This window comes from Saimiri boliviensis, chromosome 20 (genome assembly GCF_048565385.1).
Source record: "Saimiri boliviensis isolate mSaiBol1 chromosome 20, mSaiBol1.pri, whole genome shotgun sequence".
In the NCBI taxonomy this organism is placed as follows: Eukaryota; Metazoa; Chordata; class Mammalia; order Primates; family Cebidae; genus Saimiri; species Saimiri boliviensis.
The window spans coordinates 17,541,321-17,554,326 of record NC_133468.1 but is presented as its reverse complement, the minus strand read 5'-3'; the positions used below and the strand labels follow the sequence as shown (position 1 = coordinate 17,554,326).

At 40.3% G+C, this 13,006-nt stretch overlaps 1 protein-coding gene across 9 annotated transcripts in view; it reads left to right on the top strand.

Moving 5' to 3' along the window:
- Positions 1–13,006, top strand: part of TENM2 (teneurin transmembrane protein 2) — a 3,817,113-nt gene that overhangs the window by 1,257,817 nt on the left and 2,546,290 nt on the right. The window contains exon 1 of one of the 9 annotated variants that reach the window (XM_074390354.1): positions 7,213–7,335. The exons of the other annotated variants lie outside the window; for them this stretch is intronic. The gene's annotated coding sequence lies outside the window, so the exon portion shown is untranslated. Of the gene's footprint in view, positions 1–7,212; positions 7,336–13,006 lie in introns of those variants that run through there. 9 annotated transcript variants of the gene reach the window in all.

Below are 13,006 nucleotides of genomic sequence, written 5' to 3'. Positions count from 1 at the left end.
GTGTATGTATGTGTGGTGTATGTGGTGTGTGTGTGCTGTGTGTGTATGTGTGTTGTATGTGTATGGGTGTATTTGTATGTTATATGTGTATGTGTCTGTGTTTGTGTGTGTGTGTGTGTTGTGTGTATATGTGCATGTTGTGTCTGTTGTGTATGCGTATAGTATACAGAATACTGTACTTCTAAGAAACTCACATCCTAATTGTTACCTTCTCACATGGCAGTTACTCTGTCACAAACTGATACACCAAGCTTCAAATGTTTATTTTTATAAATATTTAAGCAAAAAACTTGTAATGACTGCCTTTTCTCTGGTTTTCCTTTTATCTTTTGCCCTGAATTGGCTGTGGAAAACATATACCCTCTTATTCATCAGGGATGCATTCTAAGATACCTATTGAATGGCTAAAACAACAGATAGTACTCAGCACTGTCTACACTGCATTTTTTTCTATACATACGTACCTATAGTAAAGTTTAATTTATTAAATAGGCATAGTAAGATATTGACAATAATAATGAAAAATAAAATGAAATGATACTGACGATTGCTCTGATAACCAAGATAGTTACTGAGTATCTAATGGGTGGGTATGGCATGGATATGTTGGACAGAGAGATGATTTGTGTCTGGGGCTGGGGGCAGGACAATGCAAGATTTCACGGCTACACTCAGAATGGTGCGTAATTTAAAACATTTAAGTTATTTCTGGAATTTTCCATTTAATACTTTCAGAACGTGGTTGACCTAGGGTAACTAAAACTGCAAAAGTGAAAACTATGAGAAGGGGGTAACTACTGTATTGCATATTTGTGTGACATAAATTTGAGATAGGTTTAAGGAACATCTGGAAGAATCTGTTAGGCTGTGGTGGCAAGACTAGGAAATCCTCATGCCGGTTATACTAGAAAAGTTGCTACATGTTGACTCATATCCCCCCATAGTTATATAAGTCTTAACTGCCAATGTAATGTCATTTGGAAATGGGGTTTTGATGAGGTCGTGGCCGGGGGGTCCTTCCTGATGAAATTAGAACCCTCATAGGAGACACCAAAGAGCTTGCTGTCTCCTCCCTCCTCCGCTTACGCCACCATTTCAGTTTCACAGCACGAAGGTACTACCTGTAAGCCAGAAAGAACACCCACATCAGAACCCAACTGTGCTGGCACCCTGATTTCAAAACCCCAGCCTCCAGAACAGCAAGAAAGTGCAATTCTGTTGTTGAAGCCAGCCAGCCTGTAGTATTTGGTGTGGCAGCCCGTGCAGACTAGCACAGAGGTTGTTAGGATTCAGAGCCAAACACCGTGGTTGCTATTGAATACCAGCAAATACTTTCTCGGTGTCTTTCCAAGGCCATTCAATCTTTTGTCTCTGTCCTCCTCAAACAGCTCTCCATTCTCCTTTATGCAGACAAACGAAGAAGAAAAGTGAAGGGAAAAAGACCAAGAGAAAGGCGAATGTATTATGTATCTAAAGAGCATGTGTGGGGTCCTGCTGGGTAGCCAGCACTGGGATTGGGAGGGGAAGGATTACCTTATTACCACTTTCTTGATCTGCAGTAGGTGTTGAAATACATGGTTCAAATCTTGGTTCATGACCACCTTAGTAACAGCAAGAGCAGTAAAGTCTTCTAATACCTATTTATGAGCCCTAACTTGGAATCTGTATTAGTCAGAAGAGGGTAAGTTATCCTAAGGGAAAAAAATAAACCTTTCACTCAATACAAGCTTAATTCCTGCTCACATTACATGTTTATTTGGACTCGTGGAGGGCTCTAGTCAAGACCCAGCCTGATGGCATTCCGTCCTCTGCTAAATGAACCATTTGGAACTCAGCATCTGATCTCCATGATTGCTTCTTTGACACTGAACAGAGAAGGTGAAAGCTGAAAGGTCATGCATTGGCTCTTAAATTATTTAGCCTGGAAATATAACACACCTCTTCCTCTAACCCCACTGATTGGAAGTAATCACATAGACTCTTGTTTCCCTTCCTGGATATGATTTTCCAGTGAAACACAAAATCATTTCCTATTGGATCTGAAACTAAAAGAGTTTTTTTTTTGAGGACACTATAATATAAGGTGCATCATGAAAATTCAAGTTAAGTTGTTTTATCTAGGCCAGCATTTTGCAAAGTATAGTCTCTGAACTAGTTGCATCATTGGGACACACGCTAGGAATACAAGTTCTTGTGGTCGGGTGTGGTGGCTCATGCCTGTAATTCTAGCACTTTGGGAGGCCGAGGCAGGTGGATCACCTGAGGTCAAGACTTTGGGACCAGTCTGGCCAACATGGTGAAACCCTGTCTCTACTAAAAATACAAACATTAGTGGGGCGTGGTGGCATGTGCCTATAATCCTAACTACTCGGGTGGCTGAGGCTGAAGAATCCCTTGAACCTAGTGGGGGCAGAGATTGCAGTGAACTGAGATCACGGCACTTCACTTCACTCCATCCTGGGTGAAAGAGTGAAACTCCGTCTTAAAAAAGAAAAAAAAGAAATGCAGATTCTTGGCCAGGCATAGTGGCTCACACCTGTAATCCCAGTACTTTGGGAGGCTGAGGTGGGTGGATCATTTGAGGTCAGGAATTCGAGACCAGCCTGGCTAACAAGGTGAAACCCCATCTCTATGAAAAACACAAAAATTAGTTGAGCAGTAGTGGTGCATGCCTGTAATTCCAGCTACTCAGGAAGCTGAGGCACGAGGATCCCTTGAGCCTGGGAGATGGAGGTTGTGGTGAGCCAAGATCAGGCCACCGCACTCCAGTCTGGGTGAGAAGTAAGAACCTGTCTCAAAAAAATACAAATTCTTAATCCTGCCCCACTCTGAAGATAGGGCTCAGCCATCTGTTTAAACATGCCCTACAGTGTTTCTAGTGCAAACTAAAAGTTTAAGAAACATTGTTCTAGTGTGAGGGGGACATAGAGCTATGAAAAGCCCTACAAATACAAACGGAATATTAACTCGGAATCACTCTTGTCTAGTGTATTCATGATCATTCTTAGCTAGGTCTAATGGCAACAATAGTTAATAGCTTATCCTGTACTAGACGTATGCTCATTGCCTGACATGGTACCATTCTCACAATAATTTTATAACATAGGTCCTTTTGTGATTTCTGCTTTATAGATTAATCTCTCTAGGCTTTGAGAGGATAGATCCCTGAGTTGGTGGAAAAAGAAGCTGTTATATAAACCCCAGAAGTAAATCAGAGTAAGCATTTTAATAGACTCTATCACCTGGTCAGTTTATTTCTCTTACTAAAACTTAATCCAGCCTAAATCTTTTATTTTTTTTCTTGCAAAATTTTTACACACAGGGGCTGAGCTCTTTTCGCTGGAAGGAAGAAAGGCCCAATTTTGCAATCTTTGTTCACTTTGCCTTTCTGGCTGGGGTTCAGCCCTATCCCCCACAAATTGCACATTCCATGCATTTCACAACTGCGTCCTCCCACTGCTGTTAGTGGAAGTCCTCCTTCTGGGTACATCCAGGGTCAGCCTCTCTGGTTGCATTTTGTCAAAATTATCTTTCCTGATTCTATAACTGACAGGTCACCATGAGCATACAGTGAGAGGGGCTGATAGCACATCCCCGAAAGCCTATCCTTGAGGATGGTCAAGTCTATTTCGGGGTGCTCTTAGGAGGGCGGAATGTACTTCAACTCTTAGCAATTAAAAGGGATCTTCTCGGCTCTAATTCCACCTCCTTTATTTTTAAATCCCATCTAGGTGTTTTGCTACAACTACATTCCAGTGGTGTGGGCTTCCTGCGCACACCTTCTTGGAACAAGAAAAGTGGGCTGTATTGGTTTCTTATTGCTACTGTAACAAATTGCCATACCCTCAGTGGCTAAAAACAACAGAAATGTATTTTCTTATAGACTAGAAGTGAGAAATCTGACACAGGTATCAGGGGGCTAAAATCAAGATGCTGGCAGGGCTACATTTCCTTCTGGAGGGTCTAGGAGATCTGTTTTCTTACCTTTCCAGCGTCTATGGCTACTCACCATTCCTCAGCTCAATCATATCAATCTAACAATAACTTTTCTGCCTCTCTTTTCTCTTATGATTACATTGGATCCATCAGATAACCCCAAATAATCTAATTTTAGGGTGAGCTGATTAGAAAACCTAATTCCATCTGTGACCTGAATCCCTCTTTGTCATGTGACATAACATAGCCACAGGTTCTGGAGATTAGGATTCGAGCATTCTTTTGGGAAGCCATTATTCTGCCTACTATCCTGACCAAATCGTGACTTTAAACTGTATCCCTTTACTGCCCCCAATGTCTATTTGCAAAAGCAGCAACTATGTGAGTATGGAAATCCAGGCAAAGGGATCTCCTTTATCAATCTCTTAAACAACCTACTTCCACAGTAAACACGGCTGGTATGTTTAGAAACCTCCCCAGATACCCTATGATTTTTTTCCCTACCAATATGTGTAATGCTTCTGGTTCCAAAACTTCTGTTCTGTGAGATGTCCTTGACACCTTCACTCAACTTTACTTACTCCAGATTTCTCTATCTTTATCACCCACTGCTTGGTATCTAGAACTTATTACATATTTCTTTCTGCCCAACAGCAACTATATAGATTTCTTGATTTTCTCTGCGATATGGGCATTTTGATAGTTTTTAATGTATTTTTTATTTTCTCTGACTTCCCGTGTGCATTTAGCTTCTTTTAGTCTCTAATGCAAAGTTTTGTTCATTTTTGCCTAAATATTTCAATCATAATCATGTCACATACAAAGATTTGCTTTTTTAAAGAAAAAGTTCATCAGAGTACTTTATAATTAGTTGAATAATCCAAAATCCTTGGTCATTTACCTCAGTTCTCATTATTTTCCCATCCTTTCTAAGTGAAGCCTTTGCTAGAAGTCTTTCTTGATCAAAAAATTCAGCTCCTCAATCTAGCATCTGCAAATTGCCAGGAGTCATCAAGAGCTTGCAATACCATTTGTAACACTGTGCTAAGAGCTCAACATGTCTTCTTATGACCAGAAAATTCCACATTATATATTCTTCTTTCTCCTCCCAACTTGCAGTCAGTTTGACTTTGAGTTGCAAAGAGTTCAGGTAACTTATCTGTGTTAACATAACAAGTTAGGGTCAGAAGTGGCTTGATCTGAGCTCCCGGTTACAAATGCCAAGGTTGTTGGCACTAAGGTATAGGTCTTGGCTCTCTCAGGTTCTCCTTTCAATTGCTTAACCAGCTGTCTGAGGAACCATGCAAATCACACCTATTAAAACACAAACCGTCTTTTCAATTCAGTTCAATAAGTATTTATTGAAAGTATGCTGCATTCCCAGTGTCATTTACCTGTGATTCTGCAATGTTTATGCCAACTCCACCTTAGAGCATTATACACTTTCTTCAGAAGAGGATGTGATCTGTGTTCAAATATAGAAATCATTAATGTCAAGGACATTCTTAAAATTGCTGTCGATGCAAAAGCTTTCTGAACATACTGTATAGATGTTGATAAGAAGATAAAAAAGATAAACTTGATCTGAATAAAAGAAAATCAGCAGCAGTTGTTTCGTCAGTTCTTTTCAGAAAGCAGTTGTACTTAACATGGAGCAATATGTCCCAGAGATGTTTGCACAGAGTGGAAATTAATAACATAAAAGCTACTTGGCTCCTTGGTAGTGGAAAGCTAAGATGTAAGAGGCCGGGCTCAGTGGCTCATGGCTGTAATCCCAACACTTTGGGAGACCAAGGTGGGTGGATCACCTGAGGTCAGGAGTTCGAGACCAGCCTGGCCAACATGGAGAAACCGTGTCTCCACTAAAAACACAAAATTAGGTGGGTGTGGTGGTACATGCCTATAATTCCAGCTACTCAGGAGGCTGAGGCAGGAGAATCACTTGAACCTGGGAGGCAGAGATTGCAGTAAGCCAATATCAAGCCATTGCACTGCATCCTGGGCAACAAGAGTGAATCTCCATCTCAAAAAAAAAAAAAAAAAAAAAAAAAAAGATGTAAGAAAGGGGTGTAAAGGAGAAGTGGCAAAGGAATCTATGTGAACAGTTATCTTGAGAAATGGTTAATTTTTTTGTCTGTGTGTGTCACACGTAGACAAACACATAGCACCTACGTTCTGGGGCTTAAATTTTTTAGAGACACTGTTGCTTCTGCTTTCAAGGGATGGTATAATATTAACTCAATCCTTTGGCTTCTGGTCATGTCTCTTTAGAAAGACAGCCAAAGACAGACGATGAATATAAACTAACAAGGGATCCTCTGAAGCACTGAGCCCAGGGCTCCTGTTATGAACCTGACAGGGCAGATGGGGTTAACTAACTGGCCAAGGACTGGAACCCACCGTTCGGCATCTGCGTTTCTACTGTATTGGCGCCTTAAGAAATCCTGGGGGCCAGTCAGACAAGGCTGAGTAAATTTGCCTGTGTTCACTTTTAGGAAAATTCCAAGAATTAGTTTTCATTTGTGAGTTCTATTAATTCCATCCTCTGACTCCTAACAGCATCCTCCAGAAGCTATAAAAATCTCTAGAGGTCCTTGAAGTAATGAGAAAGCTGATGGTTTTCTCCCCCTCTCTAATAATTATGCGCTGATTTCTCCACAACAGTCTTTAGTTTACAGCCGGTTGTCAGTACAACTTTTCGCAGCTTTAACCTCTCTGTGATGTGTTCTGCCCTCTCGCCTGCAGATCCGTCCTCAGCGGGCAGCATCCCCCTTTGCAATTTCCCCTCGATGCGAATTTGTCCACTAGGTGGAGCTGTAACAACTTCTCTCGCAGATCACAGTGAGAGAGAGATTAAATTCACTGACCACTGCTCTGGACTCTCGGGAAGCATATTGCTATGGTCCGGAATTGCAAATCAAGTGCAGAGTCAGAAAACAGGACAACAAATCCCATAACAGGAACACAACTGGAGAGAACAAATTCCATGGGACAAATGCACACTGATTCCACAAGTGAGTCCTGCGTTAGGCCTTCTAAGAATCACTGGCTTAAGTCCTGTTAGGTTTACAGTAAGTCAAAAGGCACCCTGCACCCAGGGTCAGAAAGTGAGGGGTCTGTGGCCAACTCTGCCACTCACCAGCTGTGGCCTCTCATCTTTCTGAGACTCCATGCTCATAGCTGTAAAATGAGGGAGTTAAAGGAAACTATTTTGAAGGTCACTGCCAACTGTAACTCTGGATTTTACTATAAAATCGTAATCAGATCATAACTTTTGTTTTATTTTGTTTTTACAGAAACGAGAGCGTGCGGGTTTAAATGCTGCTCCTTAAATCTTGCTTCTGAGTTAAAAAATGAATCTATGTCTATCCATACCTACATTGATACACAGGCTTAAAGGTGAATGCTTTTCCCTACTTTTAACTAACTTTTTAAAACAAGGATCAAGTAGGAGATTCCTACTGTAAATGTGAGATGGGGATTTCAAACGTTTAAAGACAGAAGAGTGGCTTTCCAGGAGGAAATTTACTTACCAACTCCTCTCCTTCAAATAAGCTTTCCAAGCAAATTTAATTCATTTAGTTGCATGTTGGCTAGATGCAATGGCTCATGCCCATAATCCCAGTGCTTTGAGAGGCAAAAGCAGGAGGATTGCTTTAGGCCACGAGTTCAAGACCAACCTAGGCAACAGAGCAAGACCCTACCTCCACACACACACAAAATAATTTAAAATAGTAATAAGCCAGGTGTGGTGCATGCCTGCAGTCCCAGCTCCGCAGGAGGCTAAAGCCGGAGGATTACTTGAGCCCAGGAGTTCAAGGCTGCAGTGAGCTATCATTGCACCACTGCACCCCAGCCTCAGTGACAGAGCAAGACTCTGTCTTTCAAAAAAAGAAAAGAAAAGAAAAGAAAAGTTTACACCTTTATTCATATAGGACTTTGCATGTCAACTTTTTTTTCTATTGTGATGAATTAACACCACTGCATTGCCGATATGGTATAGTTTCCTTCTCACTGAGGTGTGAATATCCTGTTTATAGTTCATTTGGTATTTATGTTTCATGCTTATGCCTCAGTTTTACATCCTGAAACACACTGCTTTATTTTTAAAGCATCCAGCTTACTTTGGAGAAGAATTTTTCTATAACCAGAACGAATACATCTTTTGTCAGCAGAGATTAGAAATTGACACTTGCCTTCCTCTCCTGTCTAAAATCTTTTATTCCTCTCCCCAGCCCATGCCAGTGAAAACTAATCATTTTAATCTGCTCTTTGTAAAACATTAATTGGATATACAGAAGAACAGAAAACCTAATAGGTATTTTTTTTTTTTTTATGATGGAAAGGGCATCAGAATCATTCAGTTAAACCTTTTTATTACACCAGTGAGGAATTGAAGATCCAAAGGTTAAGTGGCTTACCCAGAGTTATTTAGTGAATAAGTGAAAATAAAGATTGTTCTAGAAGGAATCTCAGATGAACAAAAGGCAGGTTAAAGCTATTGTTTATTTCCTCTGCCTATGTAATCTTAATATGCTGACACAAGGATAACTTTGTATCTCTAAATTGGGATCACCTACTCTGAGGTTGGCAAGTAGAATCAATGAAGACCAATTTCTAAGGTGTGTCTGATTGTCTGATAAATGAACTAGGGCAATGTCTTGCAAAATGTCTTCTGTGGCAACTCTTGCAAAGCAAAGGCCCACCGAAAGGGCTCCCCATCAAGTATATTTAAAAAGATTCCCTCCTGGCCAGGCACAGTGGCTCACGCCTGTAATCCCAGCACTTTGGGAAGCCAAACCAGGCAGATCACAAGGTCAAGAGATGGAGACCATTCTGGCCAACATGGTGAAACCCCGTCTCTACTAAAAATACAAAAATTAGCTGGGTGTGGTGGCACACACCTGTAGTCCCATCTCCTCAGGAGGCTGAGGAAGGAGAATTGCTTGAACCCGGGAAGCGGAGGTTGCAGTGAGCAGAGATCATGCCACCGTACTCTAGCCTGTTGACAGAGTGCTACTCCGTCTCAAAAAAAAAAAAAAAAAAAGACTCTCTCCCTGACCAAACTTCAGCTCCGCTTCTCTGAGCCTTCTTCTCAAGTAGGCCTGGACCTTGGTTCCACTCCTGTCTTCTGTCCACCTAGTTCCATTGTAGCAAGAATTCTACTAAGGTGGTTTAGCAAGAATTCCAAGCCTGGGTAACACAGTAAGAGTCTGTCGCTAAAAAAAATAAATAAATAAAAATAAATAAATAAATTAATTAATTAAAAATTATCTGGGTGTGATGGAATGCACCAATGGTCTCAGCTACTTGGGAGGATGAAGTGAGAAGGTTGCTTGAGCCTGGGAGGTTGACGCTGCAATGAGGCAAGAGAGCACCAGTGCACTCCATTCTGGGTGTTAGAGTGAGACCCAGTCTCAAAAAAAAGAAACAAAGAAAGAATTCCCCACCTTTGTTATCTGATTACCCTGGCCCTAGCCTGATTTCAGCAATAATCTTGCTAAGATCCTTGATGTCTCCTCTTCATGCTTTTTTCATTCACTAAACTGTCTTGTTGGCTATAAATCCTAAGTTGCCTCTCCTAATTAAACTCAATGTCAGTTCCCTGTTGCAATGACCCTATTGTGATACTCTATAATCTTGAATAATTCTTCCTTATCATTTTAACAGATGCCAGACTTTTTCTTAAACAAAGTGTAATGAAATGCTACATATTGTACTTTACAGAGAATCCATTACATGGGTAGCACATTGATGGCTCTAAGAAATTCTACAGTAGAGAAAACTCTTTCACACAGTTTAAACCACAGTTGCCAAATCATCTGCATTTTTTGAAGGATTAGATATTAACCTGCAGGAGATGTAGTTCCCATATAATTGATTTTGTAATCGAAACCAGCCCCAATTTCTTGTGTCACTATCATCAGCTTCTTGTTTTCTAAGTCTGCATACCCCAGTGGAGAACACAGATAGGAAGATGGAGGGAGGATGGCCAGGATTTCTCTCTGCTTGTGAGAAAGCATAATGCCCAGCTGCTTACATGTTCCCAAGGAAGCATGTCTCATGACAGGACATGAATGCGTAACCAGGAACCTAGGTATGTAAACTGAAGAGAGAAATAGAAATACACCGTGTTGATTCAGAGACTTCTTGCGTTCTCTGGCTTGTAGACCTGTATATTTTGAGGTCATGCAGATCAGAAGAAGAGAGCAAATGTAGTTGGAAAATGTGTGGTGTGGTTTCTTACTCTTCATCCTTTCTGTTGTGTGATTGTGCTGTAGTCACATGCCTTATCTGAAGCTCCGTGACATCAGCAAAATTGGAACTCTTGGGCCTGATCTTCCTGCCACAGTATCTTTACGAATTCAAAGGATGTAGAGGATGGGAAAGTTGTATGCAGTGTTTCACAAACATAAGCTTTTATGCTTATTGTGTAAGATAGACGGCAAAATTATTGTTTCATTCTTTTTCAAATTTACTCTCAGGTGGAAAGTTTGTCTTATATTTAGGCAGAATACTTACTATTAGATTCATAGGGTTAGAAAGAGGGCTTCTTTGTAATTGAACGAAATACAACAGTGGAAACAGAGGAATATATACTAGACCTGATTCACTAAATTAGAAGAGCTGCTAAGAGTTGTATAAAACCATATTATCAGCCCGTTTTGTGGCTAAAAAATACATTTAATATGCTACAGAAAACCATGCTAGAATAGAAATTTCACCATGTGTAGCCTCAAAAAAACCTTAAAGAATGTGTTTTATAAAAGCTTAAGATTAAGCTTTTATAAATAGTTGCTTTTCATCAAAGTCAGTGTAAACTAAAGAGTATCTGAGGCAAGTCTCAGTCAATTTAGGAAGTTCATTTTGCCAAAGTCAAAAACGTGCCCCCGACAGCCTTAGGAGGTCCTGAGGACATGTGCCAAGGTGGTCAGGGCACAGCTTGGATTCACACGTTTTAGGGAGACATGAGACATCAATCAATATATGTAAGAAGTACATTAGTTCAGTCCAGAAAGGCAGGACAACTCAAAGTGGGGGCATGGCTTCCAGGTCTTAGGTAGATGAAAGAAAAATGGTTGCATTCTTTGGAGTTTCTGATTAGGCATTCACTGAATATGCGATTTACAGAATAAGTCACTTCCACCTTAGGCTCCCGTAGCGAAACAATAGGGCAGAGGAAGCACTCAGATAGGCATTTGTCTTGTGTGAGCAGAGGGATGACTTTGAGTTCTGCCTGTCCTTTGTCCACAAGAAATTTCCTGGTGGGCAAATTTTGAGAAGGGTACGTAGCTTCTTATCTTTGTAGCTATCTTATTTAGGAATAAGATGGGAGGCAGATTTGCCTGATACAGTTCCCAGCTTGACTTTTCCCTTGGCTTAAGGCACGTCGGTAATGCACTCCTGGGTGCTTTTTCCAACAGTGTGGCTTCACCACAGAGAGGTGCTGGTTTCCTCTATGAGAATAAAAAACACTCTGTTGATTCAGAGGAAAAGAACACCTGTCATCTGACGCCCTGTGTTGGTGGGGGTAGGGGCAGGTGAGCATCACGTTGGTTAGCTCATTATAATCTCATATATACATTCAGAATATGACAGCCTGTGAAGGGAAAAAGCTAGCCTAGGAGTCAGGATGGGGAAGCGTTGCAATGCAGTGGACCTATCTTATTGAGCCCTGTCTCTCTTCTTGGCTAGATTAATAATGGGAGACAGCAAAGATGTGGGCCCTTGCCTTAGGACACTCCCATTAGGTAGTAAGAGTGGAAAAGAGACGATTAATTCAAATACACTTACTCCAAGAATGGGAAGCTATGATTCGCTGGGACTGGCCAAGATGTGGAAGAAGAATGCTTTAAATAGAACTACTTCTAATCTATCCCAGAGTATGACACAGCACAACTGCCATCTTGTAAGAAAATCAAAATTCTTTTTCGGAGATTCCCTGCATTGGAAAGTCATTCCAGAGCATACTGCAATATGACCCTAGGAAAACACTGAAGGTTGGCATCTAGACTTAACTTTGCCCGGATGAGATTATAACCTTGGATAAGTCCCTAGACTTATTTTTCATCAGAAATTGGACTAGGCAGCATTTAAGCTCCAATCTTTGTCTTGTATTCCATAATTTGATGATTCTAATGACTATTGTTTCTGATATTTCATTCAAATGAGATGTTCACCTCTTTCTTCACTAGAATTCATTATAAAAATGATTGATTATTAAAATTTATTGATTGAGTATTTAAGCGCCAATCCTTGTCTTGTATTCCATAATTTGATTATTCTAATGACTATTAATTGTTTCTGATATTTCATTCAAATGAAATATTCACCTCTTTCTTCACTAGAATTCATTATATAAAATGATTGATTATTAAAATTTATTGATTGACATGAGGAATTAAAATAGCTGGTGATTTGTCTTTGGAGAGAGATAAAAGTTTAATTTTATGATTATGATTTAATAGCCCTTCTGTCCTAAAAGAATACCTTCCACCATTCCCATGCTGGTTTCATATCATGCTCTGAAGTTAGTCCTATGCAACAGCCTGCAAGTTACAATTCATGAGCGGTGCCAAACAGTTGCCTATAGGATCAGGAGGTCTACTTTGACACCGAGTTTTGCTGCACAGCAATGACATCTGAATATGTTTGTTTCTTCATCTACACAAATGACTCAGCTTGCTTAGTTAAAAAAAAAAAAAATCCAAGGCATAATATTGTTTTCACCTCAAATAATGAATGACTTGTGCTCTGCTTACTGTAACTATTATATTGATATTTTAAACTAAACCTGTCAAGCACCAGTAATTAAGGTTGAGGCAGGGAGGCACAGAGTTTGATCTATTACTATAGAGAAACCGATGATTTCTGTTGAAGAAAGCCAGCCAGTGTTGGGTGGAGGGGAGATTTGGGGCTACTTGGAGATGCAGACAATTATTGACGACTAAGAAAGACAAGCTCTTAGTGTTGTGTGTGGGTTTGCAATGTATAATGATTATTAGCCACTCCACAAGCAAAGTAATCTTTAATCCATAGATCTCCAAGCATCTTAAACACATTGATTTAT